At 43.5% G+C, this 18,124-nt stretch overlaps 1 non-coding gene and 2 pseudogenes across 1 annotated transcript; all 3 read right to left on the bottom strand.

Annotated features, from left to right (window-relative positions):
- Positions 1-2,493: 2,493 nt before the first annotated feature.
- Positions 2,494-2,674, bottom strand: LOC116681593 (uncharacterized; annotated as a pseudogene).
- Positions 2,675-8,524: 5,850 nt separating this feature from the next.
- On the bottom strand, positions 8,525-8,640 carry LOC116681597 (U5 spliceosomal RNA). Its single transcript, XR_004330049.1, has one exon. It is a non-coding gene; the product is annotated as a U5 spliceosomal RNA (small nuclear RNA).
- Positions 8,641-9,006: 366 nt separating this feature from the next.
- LOC116681594 (uncharacterized) lies at positions 9,007-9,180 on the bottom strand (annotated as a pseudogene).
- Between the last annotated feature and the right edge of the window lie 8,944 nt (positions 9,181-18,124).

Genomic DNA, 18,124 nt, shown 5'->3' with positions numbered 1-18,124 from the left:
ATTATTGCCACACCTGTTCACAATCAAGGCATTACTTAAATAGGAGCTGCTTGACACAGTAAGGTCCACCAGAAGATCCTTAAAAGCTACACATCATGCCGAGACCCAAAGAAATTCAGGAACAATTGAGAAAGAAAGTAATTGAGATCTATCAGTCTGGAAAGGGTTATAAAGCCATTTCCAAAGCTTTGGGAATCCAGCGAACCACAGTGAGAGCCATTATCCACAAATGGCGAAGACATGGAACAGTGGTGAACCTTCCCAGGAGTGGCCGGCCGCCCAAAATTACCCCAAGAGCGCAGCAACGACTCATCCAAGAGGTCACAAAAGACCCCACAACAACGTCCAAAGAACTGCAGGCCTCACTTGCCTCAGTTAAGGTCAGCGTTCATGCCTCCACCATCAGGAAAAGACTGGGCAAAAATGGCCTGCATGGCAGAGTTCCAAGGAGAAAACCACTGCTGAGCAAAAAGAACATCAAAGCTCGTCTCAATTTCTCCACAACACATCTTGATGATCCCCAAGACTTTTGGGACAACATTCTGTGGACCGATGAGACAAAAGTGGAACTCTTTGGAAGGTGTGTGTCCAAGTATATCTGGCGTAGAAGGAACACTGCATTTCATAAAAAGAACATTATACCAACAGTAAAATATGGTGGTGGTAGTGTGATGGTCTGGGGCTGTTTTGCTGCTTCAGGACCTGGAAGACTTGCCGTGATAAAAGGAACTATGAATTCTGCTGTCTACCAAGAGATCCTGAAGGAGAATGTCCGACCATCTGTTCGTGTACTCAAGCTGAAACGAACTTGGGTTCTGCAGCAGGACAATGATCCTAAACACACCAGCAAGTCCACCACCGAATGGCTAAAGAAAAACAAAATGAAGACTTTGGAGTGGCCTAGCCAAAGTCCTGACCTGAATCCTATTGAGATGTTGTGGTATGACCTTAAAAAGGCCGTTCATGCTCGAAAACCCTCTAATGTAACTGAATTAGGACAATTCTGCAAAGATGAGTGGGCCAAAATTCCTCCAGGACGCTGGAAAAGCCTCATTGCACGTTATCGCAAACGCTTGGTTGCAGTTGTTGCTGCTAAGGGTGGCCCAACCAGTTATTAGGTTTAGGGGGCAATCACTTTTTCACACAGGGCCATGATGGTTTGGATTTTTTTTCACCTTTAATAATAAACACCTTCATTTACAAATTGCATTTTGTGTTTACTTGTGTTGTTCTTGACTATTGTTTAAATTGGTTTGATGTTCCGAAACACTTAAGTGTGACAAACATGCAAAGGAACAGGAAATGAGGAAGGGGGCAAACACTTTTCATACCACTGTATACACATCAACTTTCTTTTAGATGTACGCATATACACATCAACTTTCTTTTAGATTAATGCATACACGCATCAAGGTTTTTTTTAGATTTCTGCATATACACATCAACTTTCTTTTGATTTCTGCATATACACATAAAATTTCTTTTTGATTAATGCATATACACATTCATTATGTCATCATCACTATTCATTATGACATCAATTTTCTTTTAGATTTATGCATATACACATCAACTTTCTTTTTCATTAATTCATATACAAATCATCTTCTTTTCATTATATCGTCACAGTTCATTATGACATCAACTTTGTTTTAGATTAATGCACATACAAATCGACTTTCTATTATATTAATATAAACATCAAATTCTTTTTGATTTATATATATACACATCAACTTTCTTTTTAATAAATGCAGATACACATCAAATTTTTTTTGATTAATGCATATACACATTCATTATGTCATCATCACTATTCATTATGACATCACCCTTTTTATAGATTAATGCATATACACATCAACTTTCTTTTATATTAATGCACATACACATCAACTTTCTTTTTGATTAATGCATATACACATCAACTTTCTTTTACATTACTGCATATACACATCAACTTTCTTTTTGATTTATCATCACCATTCATTATGTCATCATCACTATTCATTATGTCATCATCACAATTCATTATGACATCACCTTTTTTTTAATAAATGCATAAACACATCAACTTTCTTTTTTATTTATGCATAAACACATCAACTTTCTTTTTCATTAAAATGACATAACAGCTGCTACTTAGCAGTTCCCAGTATATTACTACTTCCCAGTCCCAACCGTCGCGGTAATTCTCACTTGGTGTGCCGCTTTCCAAATCCAAGGCCTCACCTATTCCCACATTGTCACAGGGCCAATATTTTGTCCTTACTGTTTTTTTGCCAATCAATAGTGCAAATCTTGCTACACTTTTGTATGGCTTTATCTTGTCAAGTATTATAACAACGTTTTGATACCAGGAACCCAGATCATTCAGTTTTTAAAACAACTTCTGACGGTAAAATCTGCCAGCCATGTCTCTTCAGGTCCATTGACAGTTTGGGCAACGGGCAGCTCCACGTGCATCGTTAATTGTTTTTCCACAAGACAGAAGATGGGTGCACCGTTCCCAGCGATGCTGCAATACCGGGTCGATGCGTGGAGTGAACTGAGCAAGCCCCTTTTCAACTCCCATTGCTAAAAATCCATTTAATATGTTGTCCCCTGATAGAGGACATATCAGATATTAAACTGATAAGAACAGATTTTTTTTTTTCTTTTGAAAAGAATTTATTGACACTCATTTCATACTTTTGTCATTTAACATGTCACATGAAAGTTACCTTTTAAAATACAAGTCAATAAATAAACCATAAGACATCCAAAACAACCTTCAAGAGATGCGTTATACATAATAATCCATAAAACATCCAAAACAATTGCTTTAAAAATGCATTACAGATAACATTGTCATAGATTAAAAGGTATAAAGGTTTTCAATGTAAATGAGTGTCTATGTTAAAAACTCCTCAGCAGGGAGCGCATATGTTATGAATAAAAAGTCCACTGTTGTGCAGGAGTGGGGTGAGTCCCTACCAAGTGGGAACTCATTCCGCTCCCCCAAACAGATTTGGTCTCTCGGGATCCTGTCGAGGTGCTCAGAGGAGACCCTCACCCTGTAGCTCCTTCCCACCGACCTCACCCGGAGGGTCAGGCCGCCGCTGCTTTGAACTTGTACTGTGTGGCTCCGGCTCCTTCGTCCGAATGGGCACAGAGGCGATTCTTCTTTGAGGCTGTGTCCTAGGCCCGCCGCCTGCAGCTCGGCCATTCGGACCGTCGCTGCGGCCATCCGGATCACAGCCTCGGGGGGGATCTGCATGTGCTTCCTTACCAGCAAGTTTCTGGAGGTCCATATGGCGTCTTTGATGGCGGCTAGGGTGAGCCACTGTTTGGCAAATGTTCGTGCTGGTATCTGTTTTCCTTGGCTCACCCCGTACAGCACCAGCTGTGGTGTAAGGACCTCCCTTGCTGGCAAGTACGGGAATTGCAAGGAGCCGGCCATTGCCCACTGTTCTACGGCAGCGCTGCACTCCCAGAGCAGGTGCCTCACCGACTCAGGCGCGCCACAACCTGGTCGGGGGCAAGTTGCGTGCGCCGACATGCCCGGGAGTGCATTACGGACCTGACCGGGAGGATCTCGTGAGCCACCATCCATGACAGGTCCCGGAGTCTGTTTGGAAGAGCGGGATGGTTTACGTTGCGCCAAACTGTTGAGGGCTCGCCCAATGCGAGCCCGCGCACTGGACTCACTGGTTCCCGCTCCTGCACAACAGAAATGAGAGAGCGGTGAGTAGTTAAAACCTGCAACTCCTCCTGCTCAAGGTTAAAATGCCTTAAAAATGACTGGATAAAAGCGTAAGCTGGTGGCAGGTTAAAAGACACTGGAACTCTGAGGTCTGTGGGTAAAATCTTGATTTTCCTGAGGTACGACCCCATCCAGAACCTTGTCATCGCTGCGGTCTTGGGGTTACTGGATGGGGCTGTGGCGGATAAAATGTGCAGGGCGGTGTATCTGCTCCCTAAAAACAAGTACAGGTCAGGCACTCCTTTTCCTCCTTCCTCCTTTGGCTTCTTCATCACGCTTCGTTTCAGTCTTTCCCACTTGGAGCCCCACAAGAAATAAAAGATGGCTCGTTCCAGGTCTAAAATCGTTCTCCTAGGCGGGATAAAAACAGAACTGATTAGTAAAAGCAAAGGTAAAATCACTGCTTTAATGATTAAAACCTTTCCTTCTAAAGTCAGTCCTCTAAGTGTCCAGTATCCTAGTCTCTGTCTGACTTTCCCTACCTTGTCTGCCCAATTTGTTTTCCCTTCCCCCTCCCTATCAAACTTGATCCCAAGTATTTTTTGGTCGGTCCGGGTCACAGTCAGGGGGAGTCCTGTCGTCTCAGTCGCCTTCCATGGTCCATAAAATTGGGCTTGGGTCTTGCTTCGGTTGAGCTTCGACCCAGAGGCCTGTCCGAACCAGTCAGTCAAGTCCAGCGTCCTGTTGACAGATAAAAGGTCAGTGCATAAAATGTTGATGTCGTCCATATATAAAATGCATTTTGTCTCGAGTCCCCCGCTCCCTGGGACTCTTACCCCATGGATTCGTTGGTCCCTTCTCAAGATCTGTGCCATCGGTTCTATTGAGAGGACGTAAAGGAGGGCAGATAACGGACAACCCTGACGGACACCGCAGTTTATATCCACTGCTGCTGTCAGATGCCCGTTAACAATGAATTTGCTGTTGATCCCCCGGTACAGCAGTCCCACCCAGGCTATAAACCTTCTTGGGAACCCCATTTTTTGCAGTACCTGAAAGAGGTACTGGTGCGAGACCCGATCAAAGGCTTTCTCAAAATCTAAATTCAGGACTACTAGCCGAATGTTTCTGTCTCTCGCATAACAGATGGTGTCTCGGATCAGTACGAGGCTGTCGGTGATCTTCCTCCCCGGGACGGCACAGGCTTGATCCGGGTGAATCAGCTCTCCTAAAAACAGGGACATACGTGAAGCTAATAATTTGCTAAAAAGTTTACAGTCGACATTTAAAAGTGTGATGGGTCTCCAGTTTTTCAAGTCTGTCTTGTCTCTGTCTTTATGTAAATGCGTCACTATCCCTACTCTAAAACTGTCAGGAAGTCGGTCCAGTTGTTCAAAATCCATAAAAACAACAAGCAAGTCTGGTGCTAAAATGTCCCAAAATGTCAAGTAAAATTCCAAGGGAAGCCCGTCTTCTCCTGGTGACTTCCCTTTCTTAAAAGTTTTTACACAGTTGTTTAGTTCAATCATGGTAAAATCTTGAGTTAAGAGCACATTGTCATTTTTTGCTTGTTCAATTGATTTTAAAACTTCGGTCATGGTGTCCTTATTAACTGCTTTTTCCGTGTACAGTTCACGGTAAAAGTCTTCGACAGTTTCTTTAATTTCCTCTGTTGTGTTAGCTATGCACCCGTTTTCTTTTTAAGTCTTAACATGCCCCCCCTTTATTTATGATTTTCTTAAAAAAATATCTTGTGCACTTCTCTCCTTCCTCTATTTCCCTCTCCTTGCTTCTTAGTATGACACCTTTGCTTTTAATTTCTGCTAAAACCGACATCTCTGTTTTAATTTGTTTTATTTCCTCATTAAAATCCATTCCCTGTTGGATTAATTTAAAATACCTCTGAAGTCGTTTCTGCAGTCCCATCATGCGTCTGTTGTCCCTATCTTTTTTCCTCTTACCTGCCTGTCTGTAAAAAGTCTTAGTCTTCCCCTTCACCATTTCCCACCACTGTGCGCGTGTATCGTAAAAGTCTTGAAGGGTCTGCCATTCTTTGTATTGCTCCCTGTACTGCCTATCTAGCTCCCTGTCTTCTAACAGGGAGCAATTGAGCTTCCACAGACCGCTTCCTGCCGTCACACGGAAGAGAGTGAAAGGGTGCAGGAAAGCATTGCGTGATCGGAAAAGAAAACAGGTACTAATCTAGCATCGGTTGGTGGGCAGTCACGTGATAAAATGTAGTCTATGCGAGAGGCTTGGGTGCCGTCACTACTGAACCAGGTGAAGCCCTCCTCTCTGGGATGCATGGTTTTAAAACAGTCCACAAGTTTAAAATCGCTACATATACTTTGTAATAAAAGTGAAGTCTTGTCTGCTTTAAAATCATCCCTGTTCTTCTCCTGTCGTTCTTGCTTAAAATACAATTAAAATCCCCCCCTACGACTAAAGGTAGCCTACCTAGCATGTGGGGCTGCAGGTCTTCTAAAAGGTCATACCTGTCATTCTTGTCATTAAAGCCATAAATATTTAAGACTTTAAAATCCCTCCCCATAAAAGTCAGGTGTGTTAAAAGTGCCCGACCATCTCTCACCACAGTGCTGCCCTTTACCAAGACTAGAGGATTTTTATTAAAATGGCCACTCCATCACTCTTGTTTTCATTTGACCCGCTCCATAGTGACGTTTGTGGCCATAACTCCTCCCATTCCCTGTAGTGCTTTAAAAATGGAAGGCCACATTCCTGTAATAAAAACACATCTGACTTAAAAGAGTTAAGAAAGGATAAAACCGTCTGGGCTCTAACTCTCGACTTGACGCTTCTCACATTGATAGTTGAGAAGGTGAGTGCCATGAGTATGGTTTAGAAAAAGTATGACATCTTAAAGACAGAAAGGGAGGGACTTCAAATATTTAAAACAACAATTATTGAATTTCTTGTGAATGGAGCTCTTCCTTCATTCTCACAGGTGAGAGAGGACGGGGTTGAACTCCATTTCCCTTTCGGACTCTGGGAGTTGGCCTCTGACGCAGGGTTGCGTTGAGCTTAGAGACCTTAGGGGTTGATTGCAGAGCTATGCTTAGGAATGAGACTTCATTGGGTGAATCGGAGGGGAAGACTCTGGGCCCCTCCACAGATGAACTGTCTGAGTCAGTCCCAGCTCTTCCCCTCTTTTCCGAGACTCCAGGAGACTCAGAAGACAATTCTGAAATTAGCCTCTTGCCTGGCTGGGCATTGGGGAGGGGGACATCCTCACTATCACCCTGTGACTGGTCAGTTTCCTGTTCTGAGCCAGCCACTGGGCTAGCTCCGCCTTCTGCCTGCATTGCCACCACTTCCTCCCTGTCCACCACTGGTGGGGCAATTGCAGGCCCCTCCCCTTCTCCCGCCTCCCCTGATCCTTCTCCTCCAATCACAGGATTTGGCGGGAGATTTGAATTTTCCAGCCCAAACAGCTCTCCAAACATTCACCTTGTCCGCCATTTTGTTCAGTTTTTGTTCTTCTTGCTGCGGTCTTTAATTTGTTGGCAAATGACTTGGGCAATCTCTGAAGAGGTGGTTTGTTTCTCCACAAAGATTGCACTTCCTGCCATTGGTGCATTCCATGAAGGTATGCCCAATTTCTGCATTTGCCACAAATAATCTGCTGGCACGCTTCTGCCAGGTGCCCATTCTCACCACACTTGCGGCAGAGTTTGGGCTGGCCCTGGTAGTGAATGTAGCCCTGTTGTTCCCAGAACTATCATGGATGGCAGATGTTTCAGGCCTTGGAAGCCTTGGGGATCCTGCCATTGTTGGATGGGGACCCTCCAAGCGCAATTCCAAATGCCATCCTCATCTCTCACTTTGGTAGCCTGGCCTTTCACAGTGCAAAATCTGCCCAGCCATAAACAAATGTCAGCTGCATTCACAGTTTCATTGAACATTCTGACAATTACAGTTTTAGCTGCATTGTCAGTCAGTTTCTCAACATTAAATGCAGAAAACTGGGGTTTTGCATTTTCAAACGAATCCAGAATTCTCTCAACAAGGCAGCGGAACAAAAGCTTATATCAAAACCTTTATTAAAAGGTAAAGTCAAGATACAGTTTACATCTTCTGGGGTGAATTTCAAGATTTTCTGGACTAGCCTCCTGGAGAAGTCCAGCCTTGATATCACAAGGGGTTCATTTTCTTTAAAAGTAAAACGGACACTGTGGTGCCTCCGCATGCCGGCATGGTTGGCCGACATGGCGGAGGCAACACACAAAAAAAAGGGATAAAAGAAGCTAAAACCCCTAAAACCGTCTAAAAAGCAACAAGGAAGCTAAAAATAAGATAAAACACTGATCTAAAATAGCAAAATGAAACCTAATAAAACAAACTAAAACACACTTACCTTTCTTGTTTGGTCTGGTCGATGTTGTTATCCGGCAGAGTAGTAAGCAGTCCTCTGGACCAATGAATTCCAAGTGAAAGTATCTCAACTACAAACAAGTTGAAATTTACTCACAAGAAATGGTTTGATTAACCTCCAAAAACCTGGTGAAAAACTATGCCACAAAAACCAAAAAATTTTCTCCAGAAATAAGAGGCGATCGCAGTCTTAGCCAAAAAGCCGAGAAGCGATGACCACCACCTCTTTGCTGTCCGATGCGACCTCCCCGGACGGTTCTCAGTTGTCACGGTCCAGTATTTTAAAAGGACATAACAGCTGCTACTTGGCACCCCGTCCAAGCAATTTTGGTTTTCCCAAGTGGTCAAGCTTCTGCCAACCTGCAATGTCCCATGCTGTCACATTTAGCTGCGTTTAAGAATCTGAGTTTCCTTATGGAGAGCAATTTGTTTTTTACAAGTACAAAAGGCTTAACCAAACAGCAAAGCCCACCAAAAATAATTTCAACTCATAGGCGTTCCTCTCCACGGAAGTCTTTAGTAAAAGGCGCGAAAGGGTGCGTTATGAAGAGAAACCAGAGTAAGTGCAGCCCACGCTCGAGAGCAGCCGAAATGCCCAGTCTTCCCAGTCCCAACCCTCGCGGTGATTCTCACTTGGTGTGCCGCTTTCCAAATCCAAGGCCTGGCCTATTGCCACACTGTCACAGGGCCAATATTTGTCCTTGCTGTTTTTCCGCCAATAAATAGTGCAAATCTTGCTACACTTTTGTATGGCTTTATCTTGCAAGTATTATAACAACGTTTTGATACCAGGAACCCAACGAGGTCATTCAGGTTTTGCGACAACTTCTGACGGTAAAATCTGCCAGCCATGTCTCTTCAGGTCCATTGACAGTTTGAGCAACGGGCAGCTCCACGTGCATCGTCAATTGTTTTTCCACAAGACAGAAGATGGGTGCACCGTTCCCAGCGACGCTGCAATACCGGGTCGATGCGTGGAGTGAATGGAGCAAGCCCCTTTTCAACTCCCATTGCTAAAATCCATTTAATATGTTGTCCCCTGATAGAGGACATATCAGATATTAAACTGATAAGAACAGATTTTTCTTTTGAAAAGAATTTATTGACACTCATTTCATACTTTTGTCATTTAACATGTCACATCAAAGTTACCTTCCAAAATACAACAAGTCAATAAATAATCCATAAGACATCTAAAACAACAGCTCCAAGAGATGCATATACATAAATAATCCATAAAACATCCAAAACAATTGCTTTAAAATGCATACAGATAACTTTCATAGATTAAAAGGTATAAAAGGTTTTCAATGTAAATGAGTGTCTATGTTAAAATCTCTCAGCAGGGAGCGCATATGTTATGAATAAAAAGTCCACTGTTGTGCAGGAGTGGGGTGAGTCCCTACCAAGTGGGAACTCATTTCGCTCCCCCAAACAGATTTGGTCTCTCGGGATCCTGTCGAGGTGCTCAGAGGAGACCCTCACCCTGTAGCTCCTTCCCACCGACCTCACCCGGAGGGTCAGGCCGCCGCTGCTTTGAACTTGTACTGTGTGGCTCCGGCTCCTTCGTCCGAATGGGCACAGAGGCGATTCTTCTTTGAGGCTGTGTCCTAGGCCCGCCGCCTGCAGCTCCGGCCATTCGGACCGTCGCTGCGGCCATCCGGATCACAGCCTCGGGGGGGATCTGCATGTGCTTCCTTACCAGCAAGTTTCTGGAGGTCCATATGGCGTCTTTGATGGCGGCTAGGGTGAGCCACTGTTTGGCAAATGTTCGTGCTGGTATCTGTTTTCCTTGGCTCAACCCGTACAGCACCAGCTGTGGTGTAAGGACCTCCCTTGCTGGCAAGTACGGGAATTGCAAGGAGCCGGCCATTGCCCACTGTTCTACGGCAGTGCTGCACTCCCAGAGCAGGTGCCTCACCGACTCAGGCGCGCCACAACCTGGTCGGGGGCAAGTTGCGTGCGCCGACATGCCCGGGAGTGCATTACGGACCTGACCGGGAGGATCTCTTGAGCCACCATCCATGACAGGTCCGGAGTCTGTTTGGAAGAGCGGGATGGTTTACGTTGCGCCAAACTGTTGAGGCTCGCCCAATGCGAGCCCGCGCACTGGACTCACTGGTTCCGCTCCTGCACAACAGAAATGAGAGAGCGATGAGTAGTTAAAACCTGCAACTCCTCCTGCTCAAGGTTAAAATGCCTTAAAAATGACTGGATATGAGACTTCCGGAAGCAAATGGAGTAGACAGGTGCGTCAGAGCTTTCTCCCACTTTAATTTCAAAATACTCCGTTCAAAACTCGTCAATCTGCTCACTATCTGGATAAAACAATTTATGAACGGAGGGAGAAACATGGCGAGCCATAAAAAATCGACAAGAATGCTCAAAGCTCAGGATAAAAGTGCCCAAGTAGCTCAGGCTAACACGTTTCTGGAGCAAGCTAACGACAACGTGGCTAGTTCGGAAGCTCAGAGCCCTGGAACGAACATGGACTCGGAGGGAATACTTAAGGCCATCGATGGTTTGAAGACTGCTTTAAAGGATGATAATGCGAAGCTACAAGAAAATATTGACCATCTGGGACATGAGATCAACGGTAAGCTGGACAATATTGCTACTGAGGTCCAGGGCCTGGCGGGAGCGGGTGACGAGGCGGAGGCCCGCGTTCATCAAGTGGAGACCTGGGCAAAGGAGGCAACCGAGGCGCTGTGCTTCTGCATCGAACAACAGCGGAAAACACAGCTTAAGGTGCTTGATTTAGAGTCTCGCTCCAGAAGAAACAACGTCCGTGTTGGGGGGTACCAGAGGGAAAGGAGGGGAACTCAACTATACAGTATATCGAGACGTTTCTGAGAAGCCAGCTACAACTACCGGAGGACCTGGATTTGAACATACAGCGCGCACATCGCACTCTGGCAACTAAACCCCCACCCGACTCACCACCGAGAGCGATTATTGTCAATTTTCTGGAATTTTCCACAAAGGAAAAGATCTTAAGAGAAGTGTGGAAAAAAGGCAAGATCCAGGTGGGCCCTTCTATTATTCACTTTGATCACGATTATGCACCTGAGATAGTGAAGAAGCGCAGAGAATATAACGTTATCAAGAAAGCGCTCAAAGTGAAAGGCATCCGCTTTCAAACACCGTTTACCAACATGAGGATCCACTGGGAATCAGGAACCCGCACATATTCCAGCGCTCGGGAAGCCTATAACGAGCTGAAGAGACACGGAATTCAGTCGGAGGAACCGGTGACAGCCGACGGTGGCTCCAGAGCGGAGTGGAGTCTCCGGGAGCTGCTGGGCTGGCAACCGGCGGATAACAGCGGCGCTGCGGTTGCGCTGAGAGCCAAGAAACAAACTGCAGGATTTCCAGCGAAGCTTAGCCGAGTGAAAATAGGCAGAATATCATAACATAACGCAGCATTATTTTGTCTGGGCTCTGATTTACTATTTGGTGGGAGAGGGCACTGTGTTTTTTTTTTCCTCTCTACGTTGGACTAATAGGATGGACGTGTTCTTTCTCAAAGGCGCTTCTACTGTCCTTTTTGGGCCCTCTCAGTTTGAGAGGTTTAACCCTCGACTTTCCAACGGGGTCACGAGTGAGAAGAGGGAGCTTCTCCTCACCTTGGAAGTCAGTTTGCTTCTGTTTTTTTTTTGTTGTCGTTCGTGTTCTGGTTTCAGGGGCCAAATCAGTCAAGGTATTTCTATACATTACTGTCATATAATTTAAAATTGCTTCCTTGAATGTAAACGGTCTGAATAGTCCAGTGAAAAGAAAGAAAAGGGTCTTAGCTAAATTGAAGAAAGATGGGATACAAATCGCTCTTTTACAAGAGACACACATGTCTAAACAAGAACATGGCAAGTTTAAGTCATTTGGCTACCTGAACACGTTTTATAGCTCCTGTAGAATAGTAGAAAGAGGGGGGTGGCCACCCTAATTTCTAATCATTGAATTTTGAATTGATATCTGAGAAGGGAGATAAAGACGGCAGATTTGTTATAATAAAGGGGAGAATTGATGGTGTTGTGGTCACGATTGCTAAATATATATGTACCGCCAGAGAGCGACAGGACTTTCTTGAAAACGTTCTTTGATACCATTATCTCATTTAGTGAAGGAGTTCTTATTTGTGCTGGAGACTGGAACACAATCCCTAATTATGTCCTAGATACAACAAGCCATAAGAAACAAAAAACTGCCGGTCAAAAGATCTATATCCTGATGAGGGAGATGGGCCTTTTGATGTTTGGAGGGACCTTCATATTAAAGAAAGAGAATTTACTCATTACTCTTCTACCCTAAAGTCCACTCCAGGATTGACCTGTTTCTGATGAACACCATTGATAGATCTAAAGTGGAGGAATGCTTAATTGGAACATCGGATATTTCAGACCACAACATTATCTATCTGACCATCGGTTTGCATAATAGGCCTAAAACAACATTATGGCGCCTAAATATAGGCATTCTTAATAATGAAACTACAACAAAGGAGATTAGAAAGGAAATAACGGAGTGTATAAAAGACAATAATAATGGGCAGGTAAATCCCACCTTAGTCTGGGACACTGTCAAGGCAGTAATGAGAGGGAGACAAATTTCTAGAACTGCTTATCTTAAAAAATAAAGAGGTTAAAATACGATGAATTGGAAAAAACGTTGAGGAAATTAGAATTAAAACAGCAAGTGACTAACGATGGAGGATTTTCAGAACAAATAACAAAAACTAAAAACAAATAAATGATATGATACTTGAGGAACTTGAGGAAAAATTACGATTCTGCAAACAAACATTTTACGAATCAGGCCCAAAAGCTACACGGGTCTTAGCTAGACAACTTCGTAAACACCCATTTGAAGCATTCGATTACCAAAATTAGAGAATCCTCGACTGGTGACTTAACCTATGACATGGATAAAATACACAAGACCTTTGAGAACTACTTTAAAACACTATATTCTGCTCCAGGACCAGTTAACGTAACTGCTATTGATGATTATTTGGCAGCCTTGGACCTACCTTCACTTGGTCTAATCCAAAACAAAACTCTATCTGCTCCCATTACGCAGAAAGAACTAGATACAGTTATGGACAATTGAAAAAAGTAATAAGTGCCCAGGTAGCGATGGATTTCCAAATGAATGGTACAAGACGTTCAGGAAGGAGCTTTCTCCTGTCCTGCTCGATTCTTTGAACTGGACATTGAGCAGAGCTGAGATCCCACCATCTTGGAGAGAGGCTGTAATATCTGTCCTCCCTAAAGAGGGGAAAAATGTTGAATACTGCGAATCATATCGCCCAATCTCAATTCTGAATGTCGATTATAAAATTTTTACATCGATAATTTCTCGGAGAATGGAGTATTACTTGTTAGACCTAATACACGAAGACCAGACGGGATTCATCAAAGGCCGACAAACTCATGACAGCATAAGACGAACATTACATATCTTAGACCAAACCAAAAAGCAGGGCCTCAACGCCGTATTAATTAGTCTAGACGCAGAAAAGGCCTTTGATCGGGTCAACTGGACCTTTCTATATAAGGTTCTAGAACGCCTGGGCTTTAATAACCAGTTTATTAGGTGCCTGCGGTCACTTTATGATAAACCACGGGCCAGGGTAAAAATTAATGGGCACCTAACAGACAGCTTCCAACTACACAGAGGAACCCGTCAGGGATGTTGTCTAAGTCCATCGCTTTTTGCAATATTCATTGAACCCTTGGCACAGGCCATTAGAGAGGATAATGGAATAAAGGGAATTAGTTTTGCAAATATTGAACACAAAATTGCCCTTTTTGCAGATGATGTAATCGCATACCTCCAAAACCCAGATATAACGCTCCCTAGGTTATGTCAGCTCTAACTGAGTTTGGTCAACTGTCGGGCTACAGTCTAAACATCACAAAAACACAGGTCCTGGCAATTAAACTACTCCCTAGTAAATTTATAAGAAAGACCTATAGACTTAAGTGGGATGCCAAAAAGCTAAAATACCTGGGAGTATTTATTCTCAAGATTTGGATGGGTTATTTAGTTTGAATTTTGATAATCTTACTGAAAACATACAAAAGGACTTGTCAGCCTGGTCAAGGTTATTGTTGGACTTCACAGCTAGAATGGAAATAGTGAGGATGAATCTGCTTCCTAGATTTTATATCTTTTCATGTCATTGCCTATTAGAATATCTAGCACACAGTTCCATGCTTGGGACAGGTTGATCTCCAGATTTATTTGGTCCGGGACCAGACCAAGAATAAAATTAAAAATACTCCAAATTAATAGGGACCAGGGGGGTTTGGCCCTTCCAAATTTGAGGGAATACTATTATGCATCTCAGATGAGATTCATGGTCTGCTGGTGCTCCCAGAAATGGAGACTGGATGGAAACAAATAGAACTAAGGCAGGGTGGGGCCCAACCCCAAACACGTCTGGGAGGTAAAATAATTACAGACAAAAATGGGAATGGTATAGTCGAAGGCACATTGTTAATCTGGAAGGAAGTGGTTGATACAGATACAGATACAGTAGATACAGATTGGCGGACGTCATTGGACTCCTGATGTGGCCCTCCTGTAACTCAAACTTTCGGCCAGGAGAATTAGATTCTTCATTTCTAGGCTGGAAAGATGGAGGACTTGTGGCTTTGTGCCAGTTTGTAGAAGGTAACACCTTTAAAACATTTGAGCAACTGAAAAGGGACTATAATCTTGAGAACAGAGACTTATTTAAATATTTTCAGGTAAGACATTTTTACAATACGAAAATAAAAAAAGGTGTTCCTCCTGAAGGTAATACTATTGTGAACATTTTTACGAAAGCTTATACCCACCTCCCTTGTAAAACTGTTTCCAAACTATATAAAGGATTGCAGAAATATAATGGAAATAACACCTTGAATATTAAGTCTAAATGGGAAAGAGAATTGGGAGTAATAATTACAGAGGATGATTGGCTTTCGATGTGTGTGACACAACGAACATCTACTAGCTCCAAAAGATGGAGGGAATTCGGTTGGAAGTGCTTAATCAGATACTTTCTTACACCTCAAATACTAGTAGATATAGAGGAGAAGAACAGCAATGTTGGAGACAGTGTGGCCATCAGAACGCCAATCACTCTCATGTATTTTGGTCCTGCCCAAAGTTGGCAACTTATTGGGATGGAATCTGTCAGACTACTGGGACAATTTTGGGGTATGTCATCCCAAGGACCCTAGAATTTTTCTGCTGGGGTTAATGCCTGGAAAAGTGTTTCAAAAAGAAGATCAGTACCTTTTTAAAGTTCTGTCAATTGCTAGCAAAAAAGCAATTACACGGTCTTGGCTAAAGAATCTCCCTCCCAAGCTGGACCACTGGCGAGACGTCGTGGAGGAGATTAACTCTATGGAAAAACTGACATATCTTTTACGTATGAAAGGACATTCTACAACAACCGCTGGTCTAAATGGTTGACCTACAAAAGCAAGGAAGCATAACTAGGTGTATCATCTTGTAACGTATTATCTACTTATCTATGTATCAGTGCCCCAAGTTCTGTGTGTGTTGTTGTTTTATTGTAATGAAAAACGTTAAATAAAGAGTTAAAAAAAAAAAAAAAAAAAAAATGACTGGATAAAAGCGTAAGCTGGGTGGCAGGTTAAAAGACACTGGAACTCTGAGGTCTGCGGGTAAATCTTGATTTTCCTGAGGTACGACCCCATCCAGACCTTGTCATCGCTGCGGTCTTGGGGGTTACTGGAGGGGCTGTGGCGGTTAAAATGTGCAGGGCGGTGTATCTGCTCCCTAAAAACAAGTACAGGTCAGGCACTCCTTCGTTTCAGTCTTTCCCACTTGGAGCCCCACAAGAAATAAAAGATGGCTCGTTCCAGGTCTAAAATCGTTCTCCTAGGCGGGATAAAAACAGAACTGATTAGTAAAAGCAAAGGTAAAATCACTGCTTTAATGATTAAACCTTTCCTTCTAAAGTCAGTCCTCTAAGTGTCCAGTATCCTAGTCTCTGTCTGACTTTCCCTACCTTGTCTGCCCAATTTGTTTTCCCTTCCCCTCCCTATCAAACTTGATCCCAAGTATTTTTGGTCGGTCCGGGTCACAGTCAGGGGGAGTCCTGTCGTCTCAGTCGCCGTCCATGGTCCATAAAAATGGGCTGGGGTCTTGCTTCGGTTGAGCTTCGACCCAGAGGCCTGTCCGAACCAGTCAGTCAAGTCCAGCGTCTGTTGACAGATAAAAGGTCAGTGCATAAAATGTTGATGTCGTCCATATATAATATGCATTTTGTCTCGAGTCCCCCGCTCCCTGGGACTCTTACCCCATGGATTCGTTGGTCCCTTCTCAAGATCTGTGCCATCGGTTCTATTGAGAGGACGTAAAGGAGGGCAGATAACGGACAACCCTGACGGGACACCGCAGTTTATATCCACTGCTGCTGTCAGATGCCCGTTAACAATGAATTTGCTGTTGATCCCCCGGTACAGCAGTCCCACCCAGGCTATAAACCTTCTTGGGAACCCCATTTTTTGCAGTACCTGAAAGAGGTACTGGTGCGAGACCCGATCAAAGGCTTTCTCAAAATCTAAAATTCAGGACTACTAGCCGAATGTTTCTGTCTCTCGCATAACAGATGGTGTCTCGGATCAGTACGAGGCTGTCGGTGATCTTCCTCCCCGGGACGGCACAGGCTTGATCCGGGGGAATCAGCTCTCCTAAAAACAGGGACATACGTGAAGCTAATAATTTGCTAAAAAGTTTACAGTCGACATTTAAAAGTGTGATGGGTCTCCAGTTTTTCAAGTCTGTTTGTCTCTGTCCTATGTAAAAGCGTCCACTATCCCTACTCTAAAACTGTCAGGAAGTCGGTCCAGTTGTTCAAATCCATAAAAACAACAAGCAAGTCTGGTGCTAAAATGTCCCAAAATGTCAAGTAAAATTCCAAGGGAAGCCGTCTTCTCCTGGTGACTTCCCTTTCTTAAAAGTTTTTACCAGTTGTTTAGTTCAGTCATGGTAAAATCTTGAGTAAGAGCACATTGTCCATTTTTTGCTTGTTCAATTGATTTTAAAACTTCTGTCATGGTGTCCTTATTAACTGCTTTTTCCGTGTACAGTTCACGGTAAAAGTTCGACAGTTTCTTTAATTCCTCTGTGTGTAGCTATGCACCCGTTTTTCTTTTTTAAGTCTAACCATGGCCCCCCCCTTTATTTATGATTTTCTAAAAAAATATCTTGTGCACTTCTCTCCTTCCTCTATTTCCCTCTCCTTGCTTCTTAGTATGACACCTTTGCTTTTAATTCTGCTTCTAAACCGACATCTCTGTTTTAATTTGTTTTTTCCTCATTAAAATCCATTCCCTGTTGGATTAATTTAAAATACCTCTGAAGTCGTTTCTGCAGTCCCATCATGCGTCTGTTGTCCCTATCTTTTTTCCTCTTACCTGCCTGTCTGTAAAAAGTCTTAGTTATTCCCCTTCACCATTTCCCACCACTGTGCGCGTGTATCGTAAAAGTCTTGAAGGGTCTGCCATTCTTTGTATTGCTCCCTGTACTGCCTATCTAGCTCCCTGTCTCTAACAGGGAGCAATTGAGCTTCCACAGACCGCTTCCTGCCGTCACACCGGGAAGAGAGTGAAAGAGTGCAGGAAAGCATTGCGTGACGGAAAAGAAAACAGGTACTAATATGCAGCGGTTGGTGGGCAGTCACGTGATAAAATGTAGTCTATGCGAGAGGCTCGGGTGCCGTCACTACTGAACCAGGTGAAACCCTCCTCTCTGGGATGCATGGTTTAAAACAGTCCACAAGTTTAAAATCGCTACATATACTTTGTAATAAAAGTGAAGTCTGTCTGCTTTAAAATCATCCCCTGTTCTTCTCCTGTCATTCTTGCTTAAAATACAATTAAAATCCTTCCCTACGACTAAAGGTAGCCTACCTAGCATGTGGGGCTGCAGGTCTTCTAAAAGGTCATACCTGTCATTCTTGTCATTAAAGCCATAAATATTTAAGACTTTAAAATCCCTCCCCATAAAAGTCAGGTGTGTTAAAAG

Source organism: Etheostoma spectabile, unplaced genomic scaffold, assembly GCF_008692095.1.
Source record: "Etheostoma spectabile isolate EspeVRDwgs_2016 unplaced genomic scaffold, UIUC_Espe_1.0 scaffold00018651, whole genome shotgun sequence".
NCBI classification, from domain to species: Eukaryota; Metazoa; Chordata; class Actinopteri; order Perciformes; family Percidae; genus Etheostoma; species Etheostoma spectabile.
This window is presented reverse-complemented; position numbering and strand designations above follow the sequence as displayed.